At 34.3% G+C, this 17517-nt stretch overlaps 1 protein-coding gene and 1 long non-coding RNA gene across 3 annotated transcripts in view; one reads left to right on the top strand and one right to left on the bottom strand.

Moving 5' to 3' along the window:
• Window positions 1-7429, top strand: part of LOC108522696 (uncharacterized) — an 8983-nt gene extending 1554 nt beyond the window's left edge. Inside the window, exons 2-3 of the long non-coding RNA XR_001883577.1 lie at window positions 2345-2431; window positions 6966-7429. This is a non-coding gene — a long non-coding RNA (uncharacterized LOC108522696). The remainder of the gene's footprint in view (window positions 1-2344; window positions 2432-6965) is intronic.
• NEGR1 (neuronal growth regulator 1) overlaps window positions 1-17517 on the bottom strand; it is a 924209-nt gene that overhangs the window by 372642 nt on the left and 534050 nt on the right. The gene's annotated exons all lie outside the window — the stretch shown is intronic.

Genomic DNA, 17517 nt, shown 5'->3' with positions numbered 1-17517 from the left:
CCACCTCGCCCGGCTAGCTTTTTGTATTTTTTAGTAGAGACGGGGTTTCACCGTGTTAGCCAGGATGGTCTCGATCTCCTGACCTCGTGATCCGCCCATCTCGGCCTCCCAAAGTGCTGGGATTACAGGCTTGAGCCACCGCGCCCGGCCTTTTTTTTTCTTTTAAGACAGTCTTGCTCTGTCACCCAGGCTGGAGCGCAGTGGCGTGATCTCAGTTCACTGCAGCTTCCACCTCCTGGGTTTGAGCGATTCTCCTGCCCCAGCCTCTCAAGTAGCTGGGACTACAGGCATGGGCCACCACCCCTGGCTAATTTCTGTAATTTTTCGTAGAGATAGGGTTTCACCATCTTGACCAGTCTAGTCTCAAACTCCTGACCTCAAATGATCCACCTGTCTCAGCCTCCCAAACTACTAGGACTACAGGTATGAGCCACCACGTCCAGCCCGTTTTTATATAATAATAGAAACAATCAAAGAGAAGAGGTAGAATGGGTGGATTTCTCATTTTTATAATAATCTTGAATTCTTCCCCACCCATATCCCATCCTTCACCTTTCTTTTTTAACATTTGTGTTTGATTAGAGTTAGAGGGATCTGGCTTCCAAAGTTTTAGGGAAAGAAAATAGAGTTAGAGAAATTAAAACTAATTTCTATCATCCAGGTTCTTTCAAATACAACTGTATTCGACAGAATAAGGCTACCAATATATTTTTTAAGTTTGTGGAAGACTTCTAATTTTGTAAATACTTTGATGTTGATTATTCTATTTTGTCATTAAAACAATTCAGTTGAAGAAGTGTAACTTTCCTCATTTACATATAGGAAGACCAAATCCCAAAGATGTTAAATACTTTGCTCAGCAGTACAAGGTACAATAGAAGAAATTTGAGAGAAAATAATTATTTTGACTCCCAGTCTAGTGTTCTTTCCATTTTCCCTACTTTACCATACATACTGGCTGACAGTATATGATTACTTTCTTAAGTAAAGTCCTCTACAAACTCAGTGTTACAAAGTTTCTTGATAATTAATAATGTTAGTACACAATGTAGTTCCTGATGCTTAATTTGAAGTTCATTTCTAATGAAACATAGAAATAGGTCTGCATTAATTCACTGAGTGTGTGTGTGTGTGTATATATATATATATAGAGAGAGAGAATATATATATACTCAATATATAGATATATAGATATACATATATATATCTTCACTTTTGTTCTTTTAATTTAAAGGTAGACTGCTATGTTTTCTTAGGTTTTATACAAATGTCAGCTTCCAAATAAAGGGAGAATTGTGATGATATATTCAGACCTTATTAATGACCTATGATACCTGTATCCTGAAGAAAACACATAAAAAGTTCAGAGGTTATGCCCTTTGATTTGCATATTTACTTATAATATTTCAGTGGGCTTATTAGCTTTTAGTTAGCTAATGCCAATGACATTTATTTCTGCTTCTTAAAAAATTGTATTATAACTAGTGGAAAAAATATACCTAAGGAATATTTGGTGCTCACATGATGGCATAATTTAAAATAAATGAAATTAAATAAATTTCACTTTGGCATGAAAACATGGACAGTGTTTCTGAAGCTCTAATGCATAGAAGGACTGTGGTCTATAAAGGACCGTAATATGTTTTTTATGAGTCACACAAGAGGAACAAAAAATAATTAGAGACTGATCAAAGAAAATTATCTGAAGAAAATAGTCAAAACATTTCCACAAGGAGAATGAAGCCAAACTATGAAATAGGGCTCTTCAGAAATCAAGTAAGATCATAGTATTTTTTTGTTTTTCTGGAAATCATTGAGAACTTGTTAACTTAAAATAAGAATGATGCTTTCAATATGTTCTATCAAAACACACTTACATGACCAAAACTAACAAAAAATAGTGTTTATAATCACAGCATCTTGAATGGAATGTTCTGATGCAATATGGAAGAGGATGTTTAACTAAGAAACAGTTTTTCCTGTTATCACAATTACTGATGTATCACAATTATTCACTGAATCACCATTTAGTTAATGTAATCTTGAATAAAACACAGAATAGAATATTATCTCCATGTAAAAATACTCAAAATTTATTTAGGTAAACTATTCAACCATAGTGCCTCTTAATATTTTCACTTAATTTACCGAAACCTCAGTTGTTGTTGGTGAGTACAATGAACATGATAATATCAGTATATCTTTGTGTGTTATTACAAGAATATGCAGTATAGCATATCTGCAGCACTTACATCATATTTGCTCTGATAATCATACTTAGGAAATGATAGTTATTAATTTCATTAATTTTGAGCTCATGTCTCTGACATCCTGTTTTTGACAGCTGGTTGGGCCCTTTAATTTGCATTTGTGTTTTCCTTCACTGTACTTGGCCTGTCTGCCCGTCTCGCAGAAGCTACTTTCATCTTAGGTAAGAACATCCAGCTCTTGCTCCATTTCATGGAACCTGATCAGATAGTTCCAATGTCACTTTTTCATTTTTTGAAGAACAATTCCTGTTCAATATTTAGAAGAAGCAAATAGTTGTGTTGGATATTTTCTCCTCCAGCATTTTAAAGCTACATTATTTTGTTGTCAGATTACTGTAAAGTACCAAAAAAATGCTTATTTTTAACATGTAATGATTAATACAGAAGCAGTCACTATAGCCCTGTTGACTGTTTAATGTCCCGATTTACAGACACATATAAAAATGCCTCACAATGCTACAAAAATCAGTCTCTCCTGATGAAATGGTTTGCTCCCTTCTTTTGGATAATAAACCATTGTGTTATATTCTCTTTGCCCTATATACCAGCAAAGTCAGATTTTGATTTTTACTGAATGGCTACTGATTTCCCCAGAAAGTATGTATGCATTAGTGCATTTTCATGCTGCTGATAAAGACATACCCAAGATATATATAGAAAAGAGGTTTAATTGACTCACAGTTCCACATGGCTGGGGAGGCTTCACAATCGTGGCAGAAGGGAAGGAGGAGCAAGTCACATCTTACATGGTGGCAGGGAAGAGAGAACTTGTGCAGGGGAACCCCTCTTTATAAAACCATCAGCTCTTATAAGACATATTCACCATCAAGAGACAGCGTGGGAAAAACCCACCCCCTTGATTCAATTAATTCTCACTGGGTCCCTCCCATAACATGTGGGAATTGTGGGAGATACAATTCAAGATGAGATCTGGGTGGGGACACAGCCAAACCATCTTATTGTATATTACTTAATTGTTCATATTTTTAAAGAAGCTTTAGTTTTATTTTACCCCAAAGATTTTTTAAAATGTCTTCATCAAGTCTCCACGGTTCTGTGTGTGCACATGTATATAAATTGATTTATATGTATTTTAGAACAATATAATGAGAACAAATGCTATATATTCCATCTATAGAACTTAGTTTATGACTAGATTCACAGAATTGAAGGACTTTGGAGTGCAAATACCTTAGTGATGATCTTATGCAGGTGTACTTTCATTTGAGGTGTGAGAATATAGTAAAATATTTGGTATGAATCTATCATTCTTTGTTTTGTTGTTTTGGTTCTTTCTTTAGCCTGCATTCCTTTTTTAGCCTGATATTACACCAAGTAATATCCCATGTGACTGAGTAATTCAGTAGTTTCAGTTTTTATGTCCCCTTCAATAAGAGATGAACTCTTAGCTAAGGTCAGTAATGAGCATCCCAAGATATGTTATTTGAATCTGAAATTTTAAATTTATTTATACAGTTTACTTATTTCACCTCTAAAGCATAGAAATAGTGCTTATGATAGTTTAGATTTCAGTATAATTTGAGCACTTCAAGAAAAGTATTTGAGTCATAGAACAGTGAATGATCAACATTTAACACAATGAATCCCTGTTAAGGGCATTTAAGAGGCTCTGTTGAGGATGTCTCTGAAAATCAATACTATAAAATCACACATTTCCCCATTGTTTAACTTCCCAAATCCCAAACAGAGACCTTATTGATTTTGACAACTTTTTTTCTCCCACTGTTTGTTTCTTGTGCTTTCTCTACCCATTGAATGTTGGTCAAACAGTGACTTTTACCTTACTACCCAGGAGCTATTCAGCCCAGAGCTGCTTCTCTGGCTGTCAATCAATGGAGGCCCACAGGCCTCCCAGGTAAATGTACCAATTCCAAGCTCCTTTTCCAAAAAAAAGAAAAAAAAAAAATTGCCTGTCTCATAAGTGACTATTGGCTCAGAGCAGCATGCTTCCTGAAGGGGAGGCCAGACGACACATTTTCTCTACCAATAGAAAAATGCAGTCAAGGATATACCCTTTCAGAATTCTGTTTAAAATTATTATTGACATAGATATGGAGGACATTATGTGAATGGAAAATTTATTGTCACATGAGAATATGAAATTTTAAAGTCACAGAATTTGTTGGAAATGTAGTGGTCATCTGGATCTTTGGCTAATTGGATTGGCAAAATTAAGAACATATTGATATATTTAAATAATTAGTTGAAGAAGAAATATAGAAACATTTCTCTATAGGAATTATACAATATGCTGGAAGTACTAACCAGAAAATAAAAGTATTGGCCTTCTAAGATGCAATAGGAGTCCATATTCAGTGTAATACTGAGAAGGAAACAAGTTCTTTAAATAAGAGATGGGGTCCTTTTATAATTTCTGTAAGGGGTCACTAAGCTGTTTTTGTAAAATTCCTGGTAGTAAACATTTTCTTACTTGCAGGCCATAGGTTTTCCATTGCAACTACTCAACTCTGCTCTTGCCACATGAAAGAAGTCACAGACAATACAAAAACAAATGAGTGTGACTATGTTCTAATACAACTTTATACACAAAAATAGGCAGGGAAAGGAATTTTCCCACATGTAGTTTGTTGATTCTTGATCTAGAGGAAATACACAATTTTGGTTTTACTGGCCAGCTAACTAGGCAAACAAACACATAAAGATTAATATATGATATAAGATTATCAACTATCATTTTGCATAGGGCTATTTTATTCTAAGTGTATGCCATGTTTGCCTCTTTTGCGTGAATCTATCTTTGGTTTATGAAATAATGGTGAGAGCAGATAGCAAAATTTTCTTTAATATATTTCTTGGTTAAATAAAGACCTTCTCCACATTAAAAGGAAATATCTCCCTGGTCTATAAATCAAATATTATGGAATCAATAAGTAATGTACCCTCTCACTTTCATAAATGGCAGAGTTCACTTAGGCAACATTCCTGCCTAATATTCCTGCCTATAATATTATTATAACATTTATAATAATAAAGATTATTCAGTCTTTATTACTATTTCCAGGAAAAGGGGATTCACTACTTAACATGGTTTCAGGTCTATGTTTTAGCTCTCTATGTTGGAAATTCTTCCAGAAAATCATAGTCATTTTGATGTGAAAATTATTCTACAATAGTAAGCCCATGAACTGGAGATTCTAATTCTACTTTTTTGCAAGTCCATGTAGCTAGTAATTTATATTCTCTACCTTCCTTTAGTAATGGTTAATAGCTTGGGCTTTGGGGTCTATCAGAATTGAGTGTGAATTACGACTTAGAAACTAGTTGTAGTCCTTGGGAAAATGATAAAATACTAAGAGTCTCAGGTTCTTTCACTCAAAAATGCAAACAATACCACCTGTAATATAGGTATTTGTTGAGGTTTAATTAAGAAAATTAATATATTGCCTGGCAGACAATAGTAGTCACACAAAGATAGTGTTGATATTGTATTGCTATCAAGGGTAGTGAAAGAAGAGCTCAAATCATTACCTAAAATTACCTAATTATTCTGGGTTTTATCATTCATTCAAAAAATATACATATATATATATATATATGTAGCATGTACTATATGTAAGTATAATGAGGATCGAGGTAGAAATACATTCACCTCTTACAGATCTTGCACTCTAGCAGAGATAAAAAATGGTGTTGACTACACCCATATGAATCCTTAGAAGTGGCAGCAGTGAGTGGTGTAATATATCTCAGGAGTCTTTTGCCCATGTGTCAATACTTAATTCAGAATGGTAATAATCGTCCTTATAATTAGTAATTATAGACCTAGATACTACTCTTTCCATCATTTGCTATAGGGAATCAGTGATACCAAGACTGTCTTCTGCCTGGGGATTGTTAACAAGATTTCTCCTCTGATTTTTCTAGTGGTTATATATTCCCTTCTTTATATTCGGAGAATGAGCTGCCACTGTATCTTTAATAGGTCCATATCACTTTTCATGGGTAGATTTCTAATTTGTAAATGTCTTACAGATGCAAATAAAAGAATAATTTTAAAATAATAAAATCGAAGAGCAGTGTATAACTACAATTTGTGAAAGACAATTTGAATTGCACATCTTAATCTAGGCATGTTTGCTATTTAGCTTAGACATCGTGATTAAAGATGATTATGTCAGGGCGTTGAAAAGCTTAACATGTGTCCTTCTTCAATTTAGTGGGGTTTGGAGAAATCATATTCTATTCAACCCCCTCACATCTGATTAGTCCTCCATCTGTAGGAAGAAATCCTAAAGAGTATAAATTTGCAGAGCCAAATAAAGGTTGGAATCCAGTTCCATTGCCAAACTACCTATATCAGACTTTTAATTTTACCTTATCACTTTAAGATTACTTTATTAGACTAGTCGTGGACACAAAGTATCACAGAAGCAGCATTTGAGAGGTTCAATACAAATTTAAGGATCTAAGAAATTCATCAAGTATATCATACAAACTTTTTTTTTTTTTAGTTATAAGCTAAAATTGTATTTGAGTATTTTTCTTATTGAGAATGAGCAAGTAAACTCGTTACAGTACAAATTGTATTCAACAGGTATGCAGACAGAAGCACTTTTTTTTTTTTTTCTAACTATCTGGCAACTACACTCAATAGCTTTCTTCCTTCTTCCTGATTAACTCTGTGAATCCAACATATGCTCTGTAACATTTCAGAATGGTGATAGGAGCAGTTGGCAATATGTGACGGCTGGAGAGCAGAGGAACACCTGGGAAGAGAAATGCTGACTTTTTCGAAGACTGCACCTCCTGTTACAGACCACAAGGAAAGGAAAATGACAGTGATTTCTTTGAGCAATAAACTGCCAGGTGACAGTCCCAGTCAGCAGCAGCAGACACCTGGGGTGATGAATTGAGCATAAAGCACACACGATTTCAGGATAAAGAAATGGAACGGAACTAAGAGAGAGAGAGCGCACGTACTATCAAAAAGAGGAGACTTGAAGCTTTCCTGAAAGAGCTGCCGTTGAGGAACTTTGTGTTCCTCAGAAGTGGCAGGAAAGGCTCCAGTAGCAGAGCTGAGGAAGTGGAACCTAATGACCAGCACACAGTACCCACCTCAGAGGTGCTGGGCTCCTCGTGCTCTCTGTGTTGGTCAAACAGAGTGGCTCACTGAAGACCTCTACATAGTGGGCTTACAAAGAAAATATAAACGAGGAGAGGGAATCACTTCAAAATTGCTACTATGTCCATTTTCTTGTATGATACATTAGAGTTTCAGTGTTCTGCAATTGTTTATGGTCCATTATTAGTATGGTCCTTTTAACGTAAATACTTTTGGTGAAATAAGGAAAAATCCCCTCTTAAGTTGGGGAGGCAGTTTAGATGAACAAAATTAGCTATGCATCAATTACTGCTGAAGCTAAATGATAGATACATTGGGTTGTCATACTATTCTCTCTCTTAGAACAGCATCCTTATCTGGAACCCTAAACAGCAGTCCAACAAATATCCTATTTTTCTTCTCTACCTCACCACAAAACTCCCCATTCCCACCTGCATTCCCTATTCAGCTCATCCAGTCTGGCTCCAGTTCCCACAGATTCACTGAAACTGCTTTTATGAAGGTCAGAAAGGATCTCCATGCTGCTAAATATAATAGACACCTTTCAATATATCTTATTACATCTTTTGTTATATTTTAACTCATTAGATCACTTTCTCATTACTAAACCCCTCTTCTTGCTGAGCTTCACTCTTCTAGATCTTCATCTGTCACACTGGAATCTCTTTCTCAGTCTCTTGCTCTTGTCTTCCAAGTCTTCAGATACTGGCCTTGGGCTCTCTGCTGTCTGTCTACTCTGCCTGCTTGGGACAGATTTACATTTATGATTCCAAGTTTCATTTATTGTCCCGACCTCTTCCTTGGGAAAAAGCTTCATATATCCAATTATTCACTGACATTTTCATTTGAGTGTCTAACATGCCTTACAATTAACATAGCAAAACAGAAATTCTGATTTTTCTTTCAAATATCCTTCTCCTCTCCTCTATGCTACCTCATCTCATTTAATGACATGCTTATTCTCCACATCGATGAAGCCAGAAAACTAAGAGGCATTCCCCATCTCCAATCTATCAGTCTTTTGGTTTTACCTGTACAATATTATGAGATGCCCCTAGTCCTCTTCACCTCTACTGTCATTACCCTCAAGTCAATATCTCAGCTACTACTGTAGATTCCTAAATGATATCCCTATTCTGCTTCATGCTTTCTCTGCAACTCATTCTCTACATAGCACTAAAAATATCTTCTAAAAATTAAAATTAAATCACATTATTTACGTGCTCCAGAACTTTCTATAACTTCCTTTTGCATTCAGGCAAAAAAAAAATCCTAATCTCTCACCATGGTCTATTATCCTTATTTGATCTGTCCAGCCCCAACTAACCTTCTCCAAGCCCAACTTAAGTTGCTCCCTTCCCCTCCTCTCAGTTTGTTCCATGACCACTGACTTCAGTCTTAGAACAAAACAACTTTTGTCTTGTCTTCAAGCATTTTAAATGTTGTTCCCATCAATTAGCAACTTCCTGTCCTTAAACTTCAAGGCTCAGTTTAAAAGACAACTCTGCAAAAATACATCATTGTTGTATTGTTAATGTGTAATTTTTTTCACTCTTCATATTATGTCTCTTCCAGCAAGATTTTAAACTCCTTGATGGTGGTAACTATATTTTTTCCTCTTATTGCTACATACTTAAATTCTTGCACAAAGTCTGACATAGTTAAGTGTTGAATAGATGAGTTTCGAAGAAAATAGATGTAAAATAAATATTTATAATATAACTTTTATGTAATGAGTTAAGGGTATTTTATTAATCTATTTTTGCAAAACATGTTAAGTCTAGATTGAACTCTTTAAGCCTCAGATTTATTTGTCTTATGATGAAATTGAGTCTCTGTGTTTTTTAATACGTGAGAGATATCCAAGAAAAAGTTACACTAGCAAGGAGACTTATTGATCACTCCAGGCTGCAGAATCTAGTGGAAATAGTCAGGTTCTGGCTGAAATGTGTTGGTTCTCTCATTTGTTGCCTGATGATCACTTTTTAGTTAGCCATTGTTCCTCTTCACTTGTGTCTGAAAATTTGAAAAGTGTCATCTAAGACTGTTTTGAAAGGGTAGCACTCCTTATTGCCTTATGTCACATTTTAGTAAACTAATCTGTAGGGCAACTATATAATGTGGATTAACATACTGAATAAATAGCATTGCTTTTACAACTTCCCCTTAAATCAAATGCCTCAAAAACACCCACGTCAGGCCTCTCCTGAGTTAAACAGCAAGGGCTGAGAAGCCATTTTATCTCTATAGATATGTGTTCAAAATCCATAATTATTTCTTGTCATGTCACAAAAGAAAAAATGGAATCTACTTTCATGAAATACCCAGTTGTAATCAACTCCATAGAGAATCTTGCTCTGGGCGTTCTTTCCTTCTCTTCAACTGGTTCTTTTGTACTGTAATTGAATTGAATTTGCTCCTCTCTCCTTTCCTCGCAGACAGCTTCTCATTTGAGGGCTCTGAAGATGTATTACACTAATACATCGTCAGAATGACAATGCTATGATGATGCATGGGTGTAATACATCTTCAGAGCTTCAGCACAGTCCAGAAACAATACGGCTGGTACTGAATTACATTCAAACCTAATGCAAAATGAACATTAAAAAAAAAACAAAACTGACTAACAGGAAAGGTGAAAGAAATCCTCAAAAACAAACTGGTTTAATAAATTCCATAATCCTATATATTTTGAGGGTAAGTTCTCAAGACTTTAGAAAGGTTTGTTATTAATTTATAAATTCATGCAATAATATTCTCTATACATTTCTGAAGATTACAGTGAAGCAGAGCCTTAGACAAAAAATATACAATGAGTCTAGTTTTTTAAGTCATGACCTCTTGGGAAAAATTTACATATAGCATTTACGTGCAATAAATGTTGCATTTTACCTCTTTTGTCGATCTGCCAAAATTAGTCTTTCACCATTTCGTGAGATATTTGTATTATGCTGGGAGACACTTCATGGGTGTTGACTCTCTTCCCTCTGGACAAAATTCCCTTTGAGACATTTTATAGAGAGTCAAAGTACTGTCTTCTGATAGAGAATACTCTTCATAAAATTTTTGAAACTTTAACAGGCCAAAATTGGACGGCGTAACAACCTAAGATTAGCTAATTTGCCAAATTAATAATAAGAAGAAAAATATGGCATCATCATTAATAGCCCTCTTGTCCTAGTATCCTTTACATCTTCTTACTTTGGCTTTGTTTAGGTTAATAGTTATATGGAAGTCTCGGAGAGACTGGGTTCCTTTATTCTGATGCCAACCGCTCAGGAATCTATAGCTGTGTGAAAGATTCTTTTCTTTTGTTCTTAATTTTGATAGGCTTTTTTCTATAGCACAGAATGAAACCAGATTTTAAAAACTCTTAAAAAATGTAACCCTTCTCTAATATATTGTGTTTCTTGTCCTCCCCTGTCATTACCCAGAGTTTATGAAATCTGAATAAGTAAAAATTTTGTTTTAGAATCATTCTGGTGATTGCCCAGTAAACATTCTCCTCTCATACTTTTATATAGCAAAACAAAACACAAAATAAAATTTCACCAGTTTAGAAGGGCAATCATTACCTTGAATTTACCCGATTTTATCACATAAGAATACAGTATTCATCACCATCTTTTATTATCTGTCCTCAAACAACTTCTATGTAAAAAATGAAGTATAAGACAAATTTTAATAATAATAGCTAAAACGTTAAAGCTCTTAATTTTGGATGCGTTTTTTATTTTTAACTCTTTGCCTGTAATATCTCTTTTGTGTAACAACCCTGTTACGTTGCTGCTATTATTATCATCTTCATTTTGCAAATGAAGAAACTGAAGCATAGGGAGCTTCAGAAATATATTCAGGCTAACACATGCAGTGAATGGCAGAGGAGGAATCTCAAACCAGGTAACCCAAGTACTAACCATAGTCCTTTTAAGCACTATGTAATGTTGCCTTTTCAATAGGAGTTTAATAATTATAAAAATGATATTTATTTATTCTGTAACTTCTTTAGAAAATGATCTAGTCATGTAGGTTATGAGTATAAATAATTATTAGTCTTATTAATGTTTAAAAGATTAATCAGATACATTTATTAATCACATTAAGATTTTACAATATTCTAAAATATCTTTTCTTGTAACAAATGTTTATTAAATGACTACAGTGTAACTGTAATTGCTTAAAACATGTAGTTTCACTTGCCCGAATCTTAATGATTTAGCATACTAAAAGTGAGAATGATTATAATTAAAAGTTTAACATAATTTTACTGATATATAGTCCAAGATTATTATAATCATTATAATTTTCTACTAGTGATGATTATTCCTAATTATGGTCAAGTTAACCAAGAAAAACATAATTTTAAAATGAGCTGTTGCACAATTAATATTCCATAGCAAAATACTCATTTTGAGTGAAGAAAAAATTGATATAGTGCTCTATTACACCAGGGGTCAAAACTCTTCTAATAATAATTTACTATAAGCCAACCATGTGCTCTTTTCTATAATTGTCGAGGACACATTGGGTCTTGATTTTTAAAAAATCATTATTAAGCTATTTTCTCTTTCTTACTCATATATATTTCAATAAGGATCCAAGTACAATGCAAAATTCCAGTAGGTTTTATTTGTGTATAAAATTAGCCTTGATGAATACAACTTTACATTTATGGGTGAGAGCAATCAAATTATACCTTCATTGGCTATGGGGTTCAAATGATCAGTACAACTTGCATTCAAATTAACATCATGCTGTTTTTCTCCTGAATGTATTGCATAGTTATAATATTTCACAAGAATACTAGTTAATATGTGTTAACCTATGTTAGAGCAGTGCCTGGGCTATACTAAGTGCCGAACAAATAATACTTAATGTAAGTATTAGATGGGCTCATTGTATACACTGGTAGTACCTAATGTTCATTCTGAATACTTATAGTACCCATCTAATATTATGAATGGAATTTCCATCTGTAGAGTCCCACCTCAGCATGAATTAGCATGAAATTTATAACCAAAGTAAAGGTTGCATTTTCCAAGATAATAGCTTTTTTTTTTTTTTTTTTTTTTTTGAGGCGGAGTCTCACTCTGTCACCTAGGCTGGAGTGCAGTGGCCCGATCTCGGCTCACCGCAACCTCCTCCTCCCGGGTTCAAGCGATTCTCCTGGCTCAGCCAACCAAGTAGCTGGGATTACAGGTGCGTGCCACCACGCCTGGCTAATTTTTTGTATTTTTAGTAGAGATGGGGCTTCACCCTGTTAGTCAGAATGGTCTTGATCTCCTGACCTCGTGATCCGCCCACCTCAGCCTCCCAAAGTGTTGAGATTACAGGTGTCAGCCCCCTCGCCCGGGCTTTTTTTATTTTTATTTTTTTGACGGAGTCTCACTCTGTCACCCAGGCTTGAGTGCACTGGGATGATCTCAGGTCATTGCAACCTCCTCCTTCTGGGTTCATGTGATCCTCCTGCCTCGGCCTCCCAAGTAGCTGGGATTACAAGCATGTGCCACCATGCCCGGCTACTTTTTGTATTTTTAGTAGAGACAGGGTTTTGGCATGTTGCCCTGGCTGGTCTTGAACTCCTGGCCTCAAGTGATCTGCCCACCTCAGCCTCCCAAAGTGCTAGGATTACAGGCGTGAGCCACCGTGCCTGGCCCAAGATAATAACTTCTAAACACGCTCCTAACTTGTTTAGATATAACCACTTATGTACTACTTTCCCTATGCGTGCAACATGATACGAAAATCACTAAGGGAAAGACTCTTGAAAAAGTCAAATTCTCAAAATGCAGACAGTCTAATGTTAAGCATTATCTGCTCCCCAGATTCAGTCCACCACAGGGGAAATAACGTGGCATGATCATTTTTTTAAATGCCCCCTGCTCTCTCAGAAAATAAAATTCCATAAAGAAAAAGAAAGACTTTTTGAAATGTTTGGTGGTTCCTGCTTTCTTGTTGTTTTATGGGTACAGCACTTCCTCCGAAGTATTGTGGATTTTTTTTTTTTTTAATAAAATGATTCATCATCATATCATGAGGCCCATTGTTTGGCACTATATGTGTCTTAAAATACTAGAAATTTTCTTTCTTTATTCAAATCACAGGTATTAACAGCTCTGAATTTAAAAATTAACATAGCTCACCCCTTACTGGTTAGAATTAGAGGGGACTTTGGAAACAGACAAATAAAAGTTAGATTTATAAGGAACACTCTCAGAAAGAAGAGACAATTTTAACTGCGTATATAAATTATTGATGTGTAATCCTATGATGAAAGTTTAACTTGCCATCATTATGTAGATTCATTCATTATATAATTATCCATTATGTAAGGTCATTATGGAAATTCACAAAAGCTCCACATGGAATGCAACTCTGCAATGGAACTAGAACCATAGTTTGTAATCTGAAGATCTGGTATTGTTGAAATGTCATCAGCATAAATTGCTGGTTTTACTGATTTTTTTTTTTTCTTCTTCTAACATCAAAGAGCAGAGTGTAGTGTTAGGATTGCAAACCTGAAGCAAGGTTCGTAAAGAATTACAGTGTTTGGGTGAGAGGCTGCCAGCACGGAAGAAGTACATGTACGCAGTCTCTTCATAACACACTTGGTGTTGGACCAGCTCTCAGTATTTCTAAGAAGGCTTCCTTTGAATAAAGAGGAAAGGCAATAGAATTGAGAGTACTAATAAGAAATAACACTTTCTGGTATATAACTGCAATGACTTAAACTATTTTCATAATTAATTTAAACAATAGATCCAAGCAGTGTTCATAGATTTTAGCTCATAATTTTCATGTTTTACTGTCTCCTAGTTTTTCAGATAATTAGGAATTAACATTTGCTGTCTTAAGGCTATATTTAAGATAGCTACAGAAGTTTTAATATGCTAAATCTATTTATCTCAGCTGGGAAACAAAACTTAAGACCTAAACGTCTTTTAAAATATCTGATGCAGGAGTCAGCAAATATTTTTTAAAGGACCTGATAGTAAGTAACTTAGGCTTTGCTGTCCATATAGTCTCTGTTGCAACTATTCACTTCTACTGCTGTAGAGTTAAAGCAGTAATAAACAATAAATAAAGGAATGAGCATAGTGATTTTCCAAAAAAATCTTTACTTACAAAAAAGACAGCAGGACACTTTGGCCCAAAGGCTTTAAGTTGCTGATCCATAGTCTACAGACTATTTTATTTTGTTTACTCTGTTTATTCTGAAGTAAATCTCATTGAACAGTTTCAACATCTTTAAAATCTCCTACTTCAGAAACTATTTTGTATTCTTGATTGACAGTTTACAATATTAAACTTATAACTGAGGTATATCCATGGCAATACTTGTGAAAAACATAGAAAATACTGCTTCTTTATCTTTCTAAATTTCTATACTTTAACCCACATGATTTCCAAATATTGCCATATGACCCTTTTAAGCCTCCCTCAATGTTAAATAATGACTGACATCTTTTATTAAACTCGGTATTCTAACTTAACCAAAATATCCTTCAGAAATAAAGAAAAAAATCAAAACATTCTATGATGAGGAAGACTAAGAGAATCAGTCTTCAGTTGAACTGCCATAAAAGAATGGCTATAAAAATTTTTCTAAATAGAATAAAACAATGAAAGAAGGAAACTTAGGGCATCAGGTTGGAGTGAGAAGAATGGTAAAAATAAAAAAGATAGGTCAATACAAAATACTTTCCTTCTCTTGAGTCTTCCAAATTTGCTTGACAGTTAAAAACTATAGTACATTATCATCATAAAAATACTTTATCATGTATGCAGAGAAAATATTTAAGATGCATATATTTTAAATGGGGTAAAGGAATGTAAAAGGCACTAAGTTTTCTATACTTTGCTGGAACTAGTAAAGGTTGGACATCCTTAGACTACGGTAAGTAATGCGTTTGTAAGGCAACACATAGAGCAATTACTAAAAAAGCTGTACAGAGATATATTCAAAAACTCTAGCGATAAGACAGAGTTCTAAAAACTGCTCAAGTAACCCACAGGAATGCAAGAAAAGAAAATAGAGAAACAAAACGAGAAGCAACAAAAGAAAAAAAGAAAAGAAAAGTCAGACTTAAGTCCTAATGAATCAATAATTAAATTACATGTAAATGGTTTAAATACATCAATCAAAATAGGTTGGCGAAGCAGATTAAGGAATGCATATGTTGTATCAACTATAGGCTGTCTTCAAGAGACTCACTTAAAATATGACAATATCTTTAGGCTGAAAAATAAAAAGATGGAAAAGAAACATGATTGTTCATAGCAGCTTTATTATAAACAAAAACTGAAAGCAATCAAAATATTCTATAATATTTGAATGGGTTAGAAAATTGTGATGCATTCATATAATGAGATATTATTCTGCAATAAAAAAGAATAAACTTAATATACACTATAACTGGGAAAGATCTCAAGGACATTATGCTGAATATAAAAAGCTAATTTTAAAGATTATGTACTATATGGCAGTACATAACCTTTGTACACTTACATTTATGTGTACACTTACATGGCATTCTATAAATGACAAAATTACAGAATTGTAAAATAGAATGTTAAATAATGAGTGACATCTTTGATTGAACTCAGTATTCTATCCTAAGCCAAAACATCATTTGGCAATAAAGGAGAAATCAAAACATTCTCTAATGAAGAAAACTAAGTTTGTCTTTAGTTGACCTGCCATAAAAGAATTGCCAAAAAAAATCTGTACACAGAAATAAAGCAATAAAAGAATGAACCTTGGAACACCAGGAAGGAAGAAACAAAATGGTAAAATAAAAGGGGATTAGACATGGTGCATGGGGGAGGGATGCATGTAACTATAAAGAGAGAATACAAGAAAGATCTTTGTGCTTAGGGGACAAAGATCTTTAGCCCTGTATCTAGATTTTGGTTCTGGCTACATGAATTAACTCGTGATAAAATGTTATAGAACTATGCACAAACATTGCACTAATGACCATTTCCTAGTTTGATGTCACACATGTTGTACAAAAATTGGGGGGTCCTCCTTCCACAGTTACATAGTATTTTATGCCACAACTTGTGTGGAGTTGACCCCCTGAATAGTAGTAACTGGCTTTATTTATCTTTGGTCTCATGGGACAGGGACTCCTTGTGACGAAATGATCTGTTCATCTTCATGCCCCATTGGGAAAAACTGGGTGAAGGATACATGGAAACTCTTTGTACTAATTTTGGAACTTCCTGTGAGCCTGTAATTATTGCAAAGTAGAAGGTAAAACATAATTTATATTTATTTGGGTTAATTTATGTAAACACTCTGAGTATCATGTTCATCTGTACAAGGAGTTTGGTTTTGAGGGTTAAATGAGATAAGTACATGAAAATACCTCCCTCATTGCGTATGGTATGGAAGGTAAAGAAAAAGTTAGTTGAACCATATTGGCTAAAATTGATTGGTGTGAGCTATGTTAATGGGGTGTAACCATATTAAAGCTATGGAAGTGAGAAAACATCAGGAAAAAAAAAAATACTTGCTTGTGTGAATACCTCATTATCTCCGTCTCAATTTTTATCTCTAGTTCCTAGAAGGCATGTAGGAATCAAAGACAAAGAGGCACATTCATTGGTTCAGCAATGTTTACAGATTCCCTGCTTTGTGCCAAGCCTTGTGCTAAGCCGTGTAGTATAAAGAAGAACAGATTATTTCCGAACAAAAGGAGTCCCCTGGCCCATGAGATCAAAGCCAAATAAAGTTTATTATTACAATTCAGAAAGTTAATTCCACACAAGTGGTGACATGCAGTACTATATAACTATGGAAGAAGGAACACACAATTTTTCCTGGAATGTTTAGGAATGATTTTTTTAAAAACTGAAGAATAAATAGGAATTTGTCAATTGAATAAAAGGACAAACATATTCTTAGTAGTAGAAACAACATATTGAAAGGTAGAAAAATCAAATTTCTACCTTGACTAGTAGGATGCATATTTATTTTAGGTGAGCGCAAAAGTAATTGTGGTTTTTGCATTGTTGGAAGTTGCTGTTTGATATTGGAATATGTGCTTAAATAAATGTGGTTATGTTATAAATAATTTTAATAAAAATTCTGTCTTTTTTTTTTTTTTTTTTTTTTTTTTTTTTTTTTTTTTTTTT

The sequence above is a fragment of the Rhinopithecus bieti genome, unplaced genomic scaffold (genome assembly GCF_001698545.2).
Source record: "Rhinopithecus bieti isolate Rb0 unplaced genomic scaffold, ASM169854v2 scaffold_66718, whole genome shotgun sequence".
NCBI lineage: Eukaryota > Metazoa > Chordata > Mammalia > Primates > Cercopithecidae > Rhinopithecus > Rhinopithecus bieti.
Note: the sequence above shows the minus strand (reverse complement) of the source record. Positions and strands in the feature narration are given on the sequence as shown.